Here is a 12194-nt window from a genome sequence, read left to right as displayed (position 1 = left end):
ATTACTAGGAACTGTATCAGACATGGAGGAGTGTGCAAAGAAAGAAGTGTTAAAAATCTTAAGATTTTTAAAACTTGGTACTGCATGTGTAGTTACTGCTCTCAAAATCTTAAGAGAAATGGCCCAAAACTCCTGGGTTGAGTATATAGCCCTATCTCCTGCTTCTCTAAAAGACAGTGGAATTCTGGAGACAGGTAAGATAAAAGAATGTGCAATAGGACAATGTGCTCCCTTGGTTCTGTCCATTCAGATGCACTTACTGGCTGGTAAACATGGTTATCCTGAAAACCTTCAGTGGTGGCACCCTCTACATAGCAGGGTCTTAGTTTGATTTCTCTTCCTATTACAAAATAGCCTAGACTAGGTAATTTATCAAGAAGTGAAGAATAGAGAACCTTGTGCCCTCTGAGGCAGAGGTATCACACAGTGAAGAACAGGAAACATTCTAGTTCTTGCCTTATGTATTCTCACCCAATCCTATTTACTTTTCAAAGACCCTTCTAAATAGGATTCATGCATGAATGTGGGATGATTGTTTCTAGCACATGGTTTTTGTGGTACACTTTAAACTTAATAATAAAGACCAGATGTATATCTTGGGCAGCATCATATAAAAATATGTTATGATTTACTGATCGATCATATGGTAACTTTGCAAAGTGGTCTATTTACTGTGAAATCAGTCACATCACACTAAGTAGTTAGGCATGACTGTATTCAAATAAAACATTATTTACAAATAGAGATAGTGAACTGTTTTTCCCCATTCTAGTATACAGAATAAAGAGGAAAGTCCTGTACTAGAAACAACACCCCATCCCTTCAGTAAATATTTCCTTACCCACACCTTGGAATCTCTGTGACTCTTTTCCCTGTTACATTCTCCTTCAGCCATCATCTGAAGGCCTTGGTTTTACTGTCTTTTCCCTACTTGTCTTTTCCTTTTGTGGACAAAGATCATTTAGCTGAGGCTATGTAGTTTAGCCTGGCCTTGAACTCCTCCTATGCTTCCACTTCCTAAAAGCTGGAAGTGTGTTCTACCACATTTTCATTACTTATTTTTTTATAAAAACGTCATTTGGGTGTAGTTTGGACATCATATAAATAATGCATTTAAATTGTACCATTTAATTAGCCTAAGAACTTTCCTGCTAAATATACTGTCATTGTTTCCCACAGATTTGGTATGTCATATTTTCATTCAGTTCTAAAGCTTTTTTACTTCCTTCTTGGATTCTGTTTTGAACCAGTTTTTATACATGAGATTGTATAATTTTTGATATATCTATTGTTGATATCCATATTTAATACATGGTAGTCTGATGGCATAGGCATAATGTTTTGTGCATTGTATAAAGATTAGCCTTGTATTATTCAAATGTTGATTTCTCTGCTCCCATAACTTCTTTAATCCAGACATGGCGTTGTAATGCTTATTCCAATATCTCCTGTCTCGCTGTTATATACATTTTGCTCCCCATTTATTCTCTGATTTGTCAATGAAAACTGATCAGCCAATGGCTGAGCAGGGGAGAGAACAGGGGTGGACTTCCGATTCCAGTGAGTGGAAAGGAGTAAATAAAGGGGTTAAAGAAACGTCAACACAAAGAGAGAGTCCGAGAGATACCTGGAAAAGTGCCCAGAGCAGAGAGAGCCAAATCAATACTAAAATGCAAGTATCTTGGGAATCTTCCCTGAGAGGTAGCCAGATTAGCTTAGAGGATTAGATTGATTAATAACTACTCAGATATTGTTCTGTAAAGCTTATCAAATAAACCTTATAGTCTCTGTCTCATGTATTTGGAAGATAACCAAGATAAACAAGAAACTGTTAATTATAAAATTGCATTAACAAGATGAGGTGTCAGATGTTATTTCAATTTTCCTATGTTCATGAAGACTTACTTTTTCTCCTAGTACTGTGTTTAGTTTTGGAGAAAATGTCATTAACTGCCAAAATAAAATTTAATGTTTAATGATTGGGTAAAACATTGTAAGAGTTCCATTAGCTCCATTCAATGTATGATGTAATTAACTCCAGAGTTTTTCTGTTTAGCTTTTGTCAGGGTGACCTGCTTATTGGTTAGAAGTAGGTCCTGAAGTCACTATACCTGTGTGATGCTCGACATACAATTTTGGATAGAGTAGTGTTTGTAGTATGAAAGGGGGTGCCCTTACATTTGGTACAGAAATGTTTAAAACTGTAACATCCTGTTGGTAGTTTTTTCCTTTAATGAGTATTTAGCTTCCTCCCTTATATCTTCTAATTAGTTTTTGTTGGAAGTATATTTGTCAGATATCAAATAGTTAGCCTGTTTGCTTCTTGTCCTCATTCCCTTGAGTACATTTCTCTATTCTTTAACTCTAAGATGGTACCTGTCCTTGATGGACAAGCGTGCTTCTTCCAGGGAGCAGGATCCTGCTTTCTAATCAAATCTCTTATTCTGTATCTTTTTATTAAGAAATTAAAAATATTAACAGTTATTATTAAGGAGTATTTATTAATTCCTGTTGTTTTTGTGTTCCTGACTCACTTTTTAATCATCTTTTGCCTACGTGTTTTGGGATTATTTACTCATTGTGCCTTCTTTTGGTCTATAACTAATGCCGTGTGTAGAAATGAATTGGTGGACAGAAATTGCTGATATTTGTCCCTACTGTGAAATGTTTTTTCTTTAACCTTTCATTATGTTTGATAGTTTTACTACGTATTCTGGGCTGACATCTGATTTTCTTAGAGCATGCAGATTATCTATCTAGGTCATTCTGACTTTCTGCATGTCTGCACAAAAACTCTTGGAAAGATTTCATATTAGTAAGTTAATGATACACATGAACACTTTAAAAAAAACAAGCAGAAGCATTACCCCAAAAGTACAGACAGAAAGAAATAATCAAACACAGAGATCAAACTAATAAGATAGATATAAACAAAAAAAGCAATACGCTAAAAGTAAGTGAAATTAAGAACTATTTCATTTAAAAAATTAATAGTCCTGACAGACTTTTAGACAAATTAGCCAGAAAAGAAAGAAAATCAAGACCACCGGAACCTGAAGGAAACAGACCGGATAAACAGTTCTCTGCACCCAAATCCCGTGGGAGGGAGAGCTAAACCTTCAGAGAGGCAGACACGCCTGGGAAACCAGAAGAGACTGCACTCTGCACGCACATCTCGGACACCAGAGGAAAACACCAAACCCCATCTGGAACCCTGGTGCACTGAAGCTCCTGGAAACGGCGGCGCGGATCTTCCTGGTTGCTGCCACCGCAGAAAGTTCGTGGGCAGCAGCCCGCGAGCAAACTTGAGCCTCGGGACCATAGGTAAGACCAACTTTTCTGCTGCAAAAGACGTGCCTGATGAACTCGGGACATACAGAGGCAGAATTCCTCTAGGACCGGGCATGTCCTGTGTTTAGCGGGAGTCCCACACCCGAGGATCCCGGCCCGCAGCAGCTCTCTGCTCCCAGACCCCGTGGGAGAGAGACCCCACCGCCTGGTCAGGTGGGCACTCCTGAGGCTGCAGAGCGGAAGAGACCACCAACACTGCCCACCCCTGCCTACATCTCTGGCCCAAGAGGAAACTGTATAAGGCCTCTGGGTTCTTGTAGGGGAGGGCCCAGGACCGGCAGGACACCTGCGCCTGAGACACCGCTGGAACCTGAAGGAAACAGACTGGATAAACAGTTCTCTGCACCCAAATCCCGTGGGAGGGAGAGCTAAACCTTCAGAGAGGCAGACACGCCTGAGAAACCAGAAGAGTCTGCACTCTGCACACATCTTGGACGCCAGAGGAAAACACCAAACGCCATCTGGAACCCTGGTGCGCGGAAACTCCTGGAAAGGGCGGCGCAGATCTTCCTGGTTGCTGCCGCCCCAGAGAGCTAATGGGCAGCACCCCGCGAGCGAACTTGAGCCTTGGGACCACAGGTAAGACCAACTTTTCTGCTGCAAGTGACCTGCCTGGTGAACTCAAGACACAGGCCCGCAGGAACAGCTGAAGACCTGTAGAGAGGAAAAACTACATGCCCGAAAGCAGAACACTCTGTCCCCATAACTGGCTGAAAGAAAACAGGAAAACAGGTCTACAGCACTCCTGACACACAGGCTTATAGGACAGTCTAGCCACTGTCAGAAATAGCAGAACAAAGTAACACTAGAGATAATCTGATAGCGAGAGGCAAGCGCTGGAACCCAGCAACAGAAACCAAGACTACCTGGCATCATCAGAGCCCAATTCTCCCACCAAAGCAAACACAGAATATCCAAACACACCAGAAAAGCAAGATCTAGTTTCAAAACCATATTTGATCATGATGCTGGACGACTTCAAGAAATATGTGAAGAACTCCCTTAGAGAAACAGAGGAAAACATTAATAAACAAGTAGAAGCCTACAGAGAGGAATCGCAAAAAATCCCTGAAAGAATTCCAGGAAAACACAATCAAACAGTTGAAGGAATTAACAATGGAAATAGAAGCAATCAAGAAAGAACATATGGAAACAACCGTGGATATAGAAAACCAAAAGAAGAGACAAGGAGCTGTAGATACAAGCTTCACCAACAGAATACAAGAGATGGAAGAGAGAATCTCAGGAGCAGAAGATTCCATAGAAATCATTGACTCAACTGTCAAAGATAATGTAAAGCAGAAAAAGCTACTGGTCCAAAACATACAGGAAATCCAGGACTCAATGAGAAGATCAAACCTAAGGGTAATAGGTATAGAAGAGAGTGAAGACTCCCAGCTCAAAGGACCAGTAAATATCTTCAACAAAATTATAGAAGAAAACTTCCCTAACCTAAAAAAAGAGATAACCATAGGCATACAAGAAGCCTACAGAACTCCAAATAGATTGGACCAGAAAAGAAACACCTCCCGTCACATAATAGTCAAAACACCAAACGCATAAAATAAAGAAAGAATATTAAAAGCAGTAAGGGAAATAGGTCAAGTAACATATAAAGGCAGACCTATCAGAATTACACCAGACTTTTCGCCAGAAACTATGACAGCCAGAAGATCCTGGACAGATATCATACAGACCCTAAGAGAACACAAATGTCAGCCCAGGTTACTGTATCCTGCAAAACTCTCAATTAACATAGATGGAGAAACCAAGATATTCCATGACAAAACCAAATTTACACAGAATCTTTCTACAAATCCAGCACTACAAAGGGTAATAAATGGTAAAACCCAACCTAAGGAGGCAAGCTATACCCTAGAAGAAGCAAGGAACAAATCGTCTTGGCAACAAAGCAAAGAGAAGAAAAAGCACACAAACATAACCTCATCTCCAAATATGAATGTAACAGGAAGCAATAATCACTATTCCTTAACATCTCTCAACATCCATGGCCACAACTCCCCAATAAAAAGACATAGATTAACAAACTGGATACGCAACGAGGACCCTGCATTCTGCTGCCTACAAGAAACACACCTCAGAGACAAAGACAGACACTACCTCAGAGTGAAAGGCTGGAAAACAACTTTCCAATCAAATGGTCAGAAGAAGCAAGCTGGAGTAGCCATTCTAATATCAAATAAAATCAATTTTCAACTAAAAGTCATCAAAAAAGATAAGGAAGGACACTTCATATTCATCAAAGGAAAAATCCACCAAGATGAACTCTCAATCCTAAATGTCTATGCCCCAAATACAAGGGCACCTACATACGTCAAAGAAACCTTACTAAAGCTCAAAACACACATTGCACCTCACACAATAATAGTGGGAGATTTCAACACCCCACTCTCATCAATGGACAGATCATGGAAACAGAAATTAAACAGAGACGTAGACAGACTAAGAGAAGTCATGAGCCAAATGGACTTAACGGATGTTTATAGAACATTCTATCCTAAAGCAAAAAGATATACCTTCTTCTCAGCTCCTCATGGTACTTTCTCCAAAATTGACCATACAATTGGTCAAAAAACGGGCCTCAACAGGTACAGAAAGTTAGAAATAATCCCATGCGTGCTATCAGACCACCACTACCTAAAACTGGTCTTCAATAACAATAAGGGAAGAATGCCCACATATACGTGGAAACTGAACAATGCTCTACTCAATGATAACCTGGTCAAGGAAGAAATAAAGAAAGAAATTAAAAACTTTTTAGAATTTAATGAAAATGAAGGTATAACATACCCAAACTCATGGGACACAATGAAAGCTGTGCTAAGAGGAAAACTCATAGCGCTGAGTGACTGCAGAAAGAAACAGGAAAGAGCATATGTCAGCAGCTTGACTACACACCTAAAAGCTCTAGTACAAAAAGAAGCAAATACACCCAGGAGGAGTAGAAGGCAGGAAATAATCAAACTCAGAGGTGAAATCAATCAAGTAGAAACAAAAAGGACCACAGAAAGAATCAACAGAACCAAAAGTTGGTTCTTTGAGAAAATCAACAAGATAGATAAACCCTTAGCCAGACTAACGAGAGGACACAGAGAGTGTGTCCAAATTAACAAAATCAGAAATGAAAAGGGAGACATAAATACAGATTCAGAGGAAATTCAAAAAATCATCAGATCTTACCATAAAAGCCTATATTCAACAAAACTTGAAAATCTACAGGAAATGGACAATTTCCTAGACAGATACCAGGTACCGAAGTTAAATCAGGAACAGATAAACAAGTTAAACAACCCCATAACTCCTAAGGAAATAGAAGCAGTCATTAAAGGTCTCCCAACCAAAAAGAGCCAAGGACCAGACGGGTTTAGGGCAGAATTCTATCAAACCTTCATAGAAGACCTCATACCAATATTGTCCAAACTATTCCACAAAATTGAAACAGATGGAGCACTACCGAATTCCTTCTATGAAGCCACAATTACTCTTATACCTAAACCACACAATGACGCAACAAAGAAAGAGAACTTCAGACCAATTTCCCGTATGAATATCGACGCAATAAAATTCTGGCAAACCGAATTCAAGAGCAAATCAAAACAATCATCCACCATGATCAAGTAGGCTTCATCCCAGGCATGCAGGGATGGTTTAATATACCATCAACGTGATCCATTATATAAACAAACTGAAAGAACAAAACCACATGATCATTTCATTAGATGCTGAGAAAGCATTTGACAAAATTCAACACCCCTTCATGACAAAAGTCCTGGAAAGAATAGGAATTCAAGGCCCATACCTAAACATAGTAAAAGCCATATACAGCAAACCAGTTGCTAACATTAAACTAAATGGAGAGAAACTTGAAGCAATCCTACTAAAATCAGGGACTAGACAAGGCTGCCCACTCTCACCCTACTTATTCAATATAGTTCTTGAAATTCTAGCCAGAGCAATCAGACAACAAAAGGAGGTCAAGGGGTACAGATCGGAAAAAAGAAGTCAAAATATCACTATTTGCAGATGATATGATAGTATATTTAAGTGATCCCAAAAGTTCCACCAGAGAACTACTAAAGCTGATAAACAACTTCAGCAAAGTGGCTGGGTACAAAATTAACTCAAATAAATCACTAGTCTTCCTCTACACAAAAGAGAAACAAGCCGAGAAAGAAATTAGGGAAACGACACCCTTCATAATAGACCCAAATAATATGAAGTGCCTCGATGTGACTTTAACCAAGCAAGTAAAAGATCTGTACAATAAGAACTTCAAGACACTGAAGAAAGAAATTGAAGAAGACCTCAGAAGATGGAAAGATCTCCCATGCTCATGGATTGGCATGGATTAATATAGTAAAAATGGCCATTTTACCAAAAGCGATCTACAGATTCAATGCAATCCCCATCAAAATACCAATCCAATTCTTCAAAGAGTTAGACAGAACAATTTGCAAATTCATCTGGAATAAGAAAAAACCCAGGATAGCTAAAACTATCCTCAACAATAAAAGGACTTCAGGGGGAATCACTATCCCTGAACTCAAGAAGTATTACAGAGCAATAGTGATAAAAACTGCATGGTATTTGTACAGAGACAGACAGATAGACCAATGGAATAGAATTGAAGACCCAGAAATAAACCCACACTCCTATGGTCACTTGATTTTTGACAAAGGAGCCAAAACCATCCAATGGAAAAAAGATAGCATTTTCAGCAAATGGTGCTGGTTCAACTGGAGGTCAGCATGTAGAAGAATGCAGATTGATCCATGCTTATCACCCTGTACGTAGCTTAAGTCCAAGTGGATCAAGGACCTCCACATCAAATCAGACACACTCAAACTAATAGAAGAAAAACTAGGGAAGCATCTGGAACACATGGGTACTTGAAAAAATTTCCTGAACAAAACACCAATGGCTTATGCTCTAAGATCGAGAATCGACAAATGGGATCTCATAAAACTGAAAGCTTCTGTAAGGCAAAGGACACTGTGGTTAGGACAAAATGGCAACCAACAGATTTGGAAAAGATCTTTACCAAGCCTACAACAGATAGAGCCCTTATATCCAAAATATACAAAGAACTCAAGAAGTTAGACCGCAGGGAGACAAATAAACCTATTAAAAAATGAGGTTCAGAGCTAAACAAACAATACACAGCTGAGGAATGCCGAATGGCTGAGAAACACCTAAAGAAATGTTCAACATCTTTAGTCATAAGGGAAATGCAAATCAAAACAACCCTCAGATTTCACATCACAGCAGTGAGAATGGCTAAGATCAAAAACTCAGGTTACAGCAGATGCTGGCGAGGATGCGGAGAAAGAGGAACACTCCTCCATTGTTGGTGGGATTGCAGACTGGTACAACCATTCTGGAAATCAATCTGGAGGTTCCTCAGAAAATTGGACATTGAACTGCCTGAGGACCCAGCTATACCTCTCTTGGGCATATACCCAAAAGATGCCTCAACATATAAAAAAGACACATGCTCCACTATGTTCATCGCAGCCTTATATATAATAGCCAGAAGCTGGAAAGAACCCAGATGCCCTTCAACAGAGGAATGGATACAGAAAATGTGGTACATCTACACAATGGAATATTACTCAGCTATCAAAAACAACGACTTTATGAAATTCGTAGGCATATGTTTGGAACTGGAAAATATCATCCTGAGTGAGCTAACCCAATCACAGAAAGACATACATGGTATGCACTCATTGATAAGTGGCTATTAGCCCAAATGCTTGAATTACCCTAGGTGCCTAGAACAAATGAAACTCAAGACGGATGATCAAAATGTGAATGCTTCACTCCTTCTTTAAAAGGGGAACAAGAATACCCTTGGCAGGGAAGAGAGAGGCAAAGATTAAAACAGAGACTGAAGGAACACCCATGCAGAGCCTGCCCCACATGTGGCCCATACATATACAGCCACCCAATTAGACAAGATGGATGAAGCACAGAAGTCCAGGCTGACAGGAGCCGGATGTAGATCGCTCCTGAGAGACACAGCCAGAATACAGCAAATACAGAGGCGAATGCCAGCAGCAAACCACTGAACTGAGAATAGGACCCCCGATGAAGGAATCAGAGAAAGAACTGGAAGAGCTTGAAGGGGCTCAAGACCCCATATGTACAACAATGCCAAGCAACCAGAGCTTCCAGGGACTAAGCCACTACCTAAAGACTATACATGGACTGACCCTGGACTCTGACCCCATAGGTAGCAATGAATATCCTTGTAAGAGCACCAGTGGAAGGGGAAGCCCTGGGTCCTGCTAAGACTGAACCCCCAGTGAACTAGACTGGTGGGGGGAGGGCAGCAATGGGGGGAGGGTTGGGAGGGGAACACCCATAAGGAAGGGGAGGGGGGAGGGGATGTTTGCCTGGAAACCGGGAAAGGGAATAACAGTCGAAATGTATATAAGAAATACTCAAGTTAATACAAAAAAAAAAAAGAAAACAAAAAAAAAAACAAAAGAAAGAGAATCAAAATTAGGAAAATTAGAGATGTGAAAGGGGGCCATTACAACAGACACTGAGGAAATTCAGAGAATCATAAAGAAATAGTTTAAAAAACTTTATTACACTAAACTGGAAAACGTACAAAAATGCGTGAATTTCTTTTTTCTTTTCATTTCATGTATATATATATATATATTTCATCTTTATTAACTTGGGTATTTCTTATTTACAGTTCGACTGTTATCCCCTTTCCCGGTTTCTGGGCCAACATCGCCCTAACTCCTTACCCTCCCCTTCTTATGCTTCTTCCCCTCCCCATCCTCCCCCCATTACCACCATCCCCCCTACCATCCAGTTCGCTGGTGGTTCAGTCTTGGCAGGACCAAGAGCTTCCCCTTCCACTGGTGCTCTTACTAGGCTATTCATTTCTACCTATGAGGTTGGAGCCCAAGGTCAGTCCACGAATAGTCTTTGAGTACTGGTTTAGTCCCTGGAAGCTCTGGTTGGTTGGCATTGTTTTTCATATGGGGTCTGAAGACCCTTCAAGCTCTTTCAATCCTTTCTATGATTCCTTCAACCGGGGTCCCGTTCTCAGTTCAGTGGTTTAAGATGGCATTCGCCTATGTATTTACTGTATTCTGGCTGTGTCTCTCGGGAGAAATCTACATCCGGTTCCTGTCTGCCTACACTTCTTTGCTTCATCCATCTTATCTAGTTTAGTGGCTGTATATGTATGGACCACATGTAGGGCAGGCTCTGAATGGGTGTTCCTTCTGCCTCTGTTCTAAACTTTGCCTCCCTATTCCCTCCCAAGGGTATTCTTGTTCCCTTTTGAAGAAGGAGTGAAGCATTCGCATTTTGGTCATCCTTCTTGAGATTCATGTGTTCTGTACATCTAGGGTAATTCAAGCATTTGGGCTAATAGCCACTTATCAATGAGTGCATACCATGTGTGTTTTTCTGTGATTGGGTTAGCTCACTCAGGATGATATTTTCCAGTTCCAACCATTTGCCTATGAATTTCATAAAGTCATTGTTTTTGATAGCTGAGTAATATTCCATTGTGTAGATGTACCACATTTTCTGTATCCATTCCTCTGTTGAAGGGCATCTGGGCTCTTTCCAACTTCTGCCTATTATAAATAAGGCTGCTATGAACATAGTGGAGCACGTGTCTTTGTTATATGTTGGGGCATCTTTTGGGTGTATGCCGAAGACAGGTATAGCTGGGTCCTCAGGTAGTTCAATGTCCAATTTTCTAAGGAACGTCCAGACTGATTTCCAGAATGGTTGTACCAGTCTGCAATCCCACCAACAATGGAGGAGTGTTCCTCTTTCTCCACATCCTCGCCAACATCTGCTGTCACCTGAGTTCTTGGTCTTAGCCATTCTCACTGGTGTGAGGTGAAATCTCGGGGTTGTTTTGATTTGCATTTCCCTTATGACTAAAGATGTTGAACATTTCTTCATGTGTTTCTCAGCCATTTGGCATTCCTCAGCTGTGAATTCTTTGTTTAGCTCGGAACCCCATTTTTTAATAGGGTTATTTGTCTCCCTGCAGTCTAACTTCTTGAATTCTTTGTATATTTTGGATATAAGGCCTCTATCTGTTGTAGGATTGGTAAAGATCTTTTCCCAATCTGTTGGTTGCCATTTTTTCCTAACCACAGTGTCCTTTGCCTTACAGAAGCTTTGCAGTTTTATGAGATCCCATTTGTCAATTATTGATCTTAGAGCATAAACCATTGCTGTTTTGTTCAGGAAATTTTATCCAGTGCCCATGTCTTCGAGAAGCTTCCCTGCTTTTTCTTCTATTAGTTTGAGTGTATCTGGTTTGATGTGGAGGTCATTGATCCACTTGGACTTAAGTTTTGTACAGGGTGATAAGAATGGATCAATCTGCATTCTTCTACATGCTGACCTCCAGTCGAACCAGCACCATTTGCTGAAAATGCTATCTTTTTTCCATTGGATAGTTTTGGCTCCTTTGTCAAAAATCAAGTGACCATAGGTGTGTGAGTTTATTTCTGGGTCTTCAATTCTATTCCACTGGACTATCTGTCTGTCTCTGTACCAATACCATGCAGTTTTTATCACTATTGCTCTGTAATACTGCTTGAGTTCAGGGATACTGATTCCCTGGGAAGTCCTTTTATTGTTGAGGATAGTTTTAGCTATCCTGGTTTTTTGTTATTCCAGTTGAATTTGCAAATTGTTCTGTCTAACTCTTTGAAGAATTGGATTGGTCTTTTGATGGGGATTGCATTGAATCTGTTTTTCGCTTTTGGTAAAATGGCCATTTTTACAATATTAATCCTGCCAATCCATGAGCATGGGAGATCTTTCCA

The sequence above is a fragment of the Rattus norvegicus genome, chromosome 9, assembly GCF_021556685.1.
Source record: "Rattus norvegicus strain SHRSP/BbbUtx chromosome 9, alternate assembly SHRSP_T2T, whole genome shotgun sequence".
Taxonomy (NCBI): Eukaryota; Metazoa; Chordata; class Mammalia; order Rodentia; family Muridae; genus Rattus; species Rattus norvegicus.
The sequence above is the reverse complement of the archived record's forward strand: the minus strand, read 5'-3'. Positions refer to the sequence as shown.